Source organism: Serinus canaria, chromosome 2 (genome assembly GCF_022539315.1).
Source record: "Serinus canaria isolate serCan28SL12 chromosome 2, serCan2020, whole genome shotgun sequence".
NCBI lineage: Eukaryota > Metazoa > Chordata > Aves > Passeriformes > Fringillidae > Serinus > Serinus canaria.
The window spans coordinates 128512301-128515233 of NC_066315.1; positions in this window are offsets into that span (position 1 = coordinate 128512301).

Sequence of the window (2933 nt, forward strand, 5' to 3'; positions counted from 1 at the left end):
TGAGGGATCCCAGTGACTGTCCCCCACATCCCAGTTAACTCCCCAGCCTCCAGTCACTGAATATTCTGGGGGAGATCTCTCCCCTCCCTGCTCTGTTCTCCTCGGCATGAAGACTTTTGTGTCTACATGAGGATATGCAGACTTCCCAAACTTCAGCCTCTGTTTGGCCAGTGGGACAGCTGAGGGGCTCTTTTCTCATTTCTCTGTTGACAAACTTAATCTGTATGTTCTTATAACAAGGGTGGGCTATAACTGATCAGTATTTCCTTGACACAGAATTTGGGTTCTTTTCCCAGAAATGCCAGGTTAGAGTAATAACTGAACTATCTCTCCCTAAACCAGCCATTGCCGTCACTTGCACAGCTGCTCAAGGATTTCAGAGTTTTGTCAGAGGAGTCAGTGTGACAAAATATTCACTAAGAAGTACACATCAGAGAGGCGGTCACCTTTCAGCTTCTGAGAAATATTAAAAAAGGTGATGGAATGTGCTTTTTAACAGAGTTAGATAATGAAAAATAAGTTTGGAGATGACTCTTACAAAGCTTCAGTTTTCATCTACAGTGTTAAAAATTTGCTTAAATCGTTACTCCCACTGAGCTGGTGGCACAAAAAGCTAACTTACTAGAATCTATACAGTCTTGAGGAAGATTTTCAATAATTACACATGACACTTAAAATATTTGTTTAAAGAAAAAAAGAAGTACTTTAATAAGAACAGTAAAGGTACAGAACAGTAAGGAACAAATGACTGAGAACAAGGTCAGGATTAATATTTTATATAAACAACCAGTTTATTCCTTTCTTACTATGAGTTTAAATCAGTTTAGCACCCTTTTTGTTCAGAGTCTAAAAAAAAGTTAATATTTTATAAGATTTATTTATAATACCCTTGAGGTTTAGAGTATGTTTATGTAACCCTTCTGCCAGGAATTGGCAGCAGCTGAAAGAGCTGGATTCCTTTATCTAGGGGTTCTCCCTGAAAACTTAAACAACAGCAGTTTCAGCCTCCACCCAAAGCTAAATGACCTTCTTTGGGTGCCCTGACAAACAATAAATCCTGCTCAAGGCATAGCAAGGGTTTAAAACAAGGTTCAGAGTTTCAAGACAGAGAGAACTTTAGACATGAGAAAAAGGGAAGAAGAAAGCTTACAGTAAGCCCACAAGGGCCATTAATCAATAAAATAAATAATGTTAAAGTGTGATCCCTAACCTCCTTCTCTTCCTCGTCTATGTGACACAGAATAAAGGCTTGCTCTGATTTCCAAATAGATGCCTTGTTCCTTGAACATCACTGCCCACTCAAAACTCTCCCCCTATTTGCTGCATGGCTTCACTTTGCAGCTGAGCTAATGAACACATGTATTACTGCCCACAAACCAGGAGAGCCCACCCTCTCCCCAGCCCACAGCCCCTTGCTCAGCTGACCATGCAGTGAACTGAAGGCACCAAACTGGCAGAAAAGGAACTCATGAAAACCAAAAGTGAGCAGTGGATGTGTCTCTGCTGGTTTAACACCCTGTACTATAAAATGAAGATCAAAGTTGGCACCAAGGAAGAGGATGGCACAGCTGGGATAGAAAGAAGAGCCAGACTGCTGTTGTGCCTCTTCTTGCAAAAGCAGGATTGAGCTAGTTATTAATGGGTTGGGCTGGTGTAGTTTTAAGATGAAACTGCTTTTAAGCATAGTGTCATTTCTGTATTAATCTGCTGTATCCTCATATAGGCCAAACTCTGAGGAAGCTCTTCTGTCCATGACTATACGGCTAACAGGGCCATTCTGTCTCTAGTTAAAATCCAGCCAGCCTGTATGGTGAGGAACCCCTCTGCCAGCTAAGAGGAGGAAACAGGGGTTCTGCTGCAAAGCTTAAACACATTTTACCAAGGATGGAGCCCTAGGGCTAGTTTTGTTGCCTGGGCAGAACTGCTCTGCCTTTCTGCTTCACACAGCACACCAGCCTGAGGCTTTTCCCAGTCCCACAGCCACTCCGATGCCACACTGACCAAAACAGGGAGGCTTTTACAATTCAGTTTCCTTGACTTTTTTGGGCGCCAAGTTTAAAAACTTAATCACAGAATAAATTAGGTTGGAAAAGACCTCTGAGATCATCGAGCCCAATCTGACCAAACCCCACATCAACTAGATCAAGGCATTAAGTGCCATGTCAATCTTTGCTTAAATATCTCCATGGACAGCAACTCCACCACTTCTCTGGGCATCTCATTCCAATGTCTAATCACTCTTTCTGTGAAGAAATTATTCCTAATGTGCAACCTACACTTCCTCTCTCACAGCTTAGGCCAATTTCCTCTTGTTGTGTCACTTGTCACCTGGGATGCCAGCCCCACCTGGCTACAGGTCCAAGTACCTGGCTACCTCTCAGACACTTGCATAGAGCATTAAGGTCCCCCCTGAGCATCCTTTTTCTCCAAGCTAAATGCCTTCAGTTCCCTCAGCTGCTCTCTATCAGACTTGTGCTCCAGACCCTTCACCAGCCCTGTTGCCCTTCTCTGGACATGCTCCAGCACCTTAATGTCCTTCTTGTAGTGAAGGGCCTTGAACCGAACACAGACTTGAGGTGCGGCCTCACCAGAGCCGAGTACTCTCACTGCCCTGGTCCTGCTGGCCACACCACTGCTGGTGAATGCCAGGATGCCACTGGCCTTCTTGGCCACCCGGACATACACCGGCTCATGTTCAGCCACCTGCCGACCAACACCCTGAGGTCCTTTTCCGCTGGGCCTTTTCCAGCCACTGTGCCGGAGGAGCGGAGGGATTGGCCTCGGGAGGCGCTGGAGGCTGAGGCGCGGCCAGCCTGTGCCGGGCGCCATTCGCAGCGCACAAAGCACCGCGCGGCCCTCAGCGTCCCGGCCGCGGGCGCCCCCTGCCGGCGGCCCGTGCGCGGCGCAGCGCGGAGCGGAGCGGCGGGGCCACG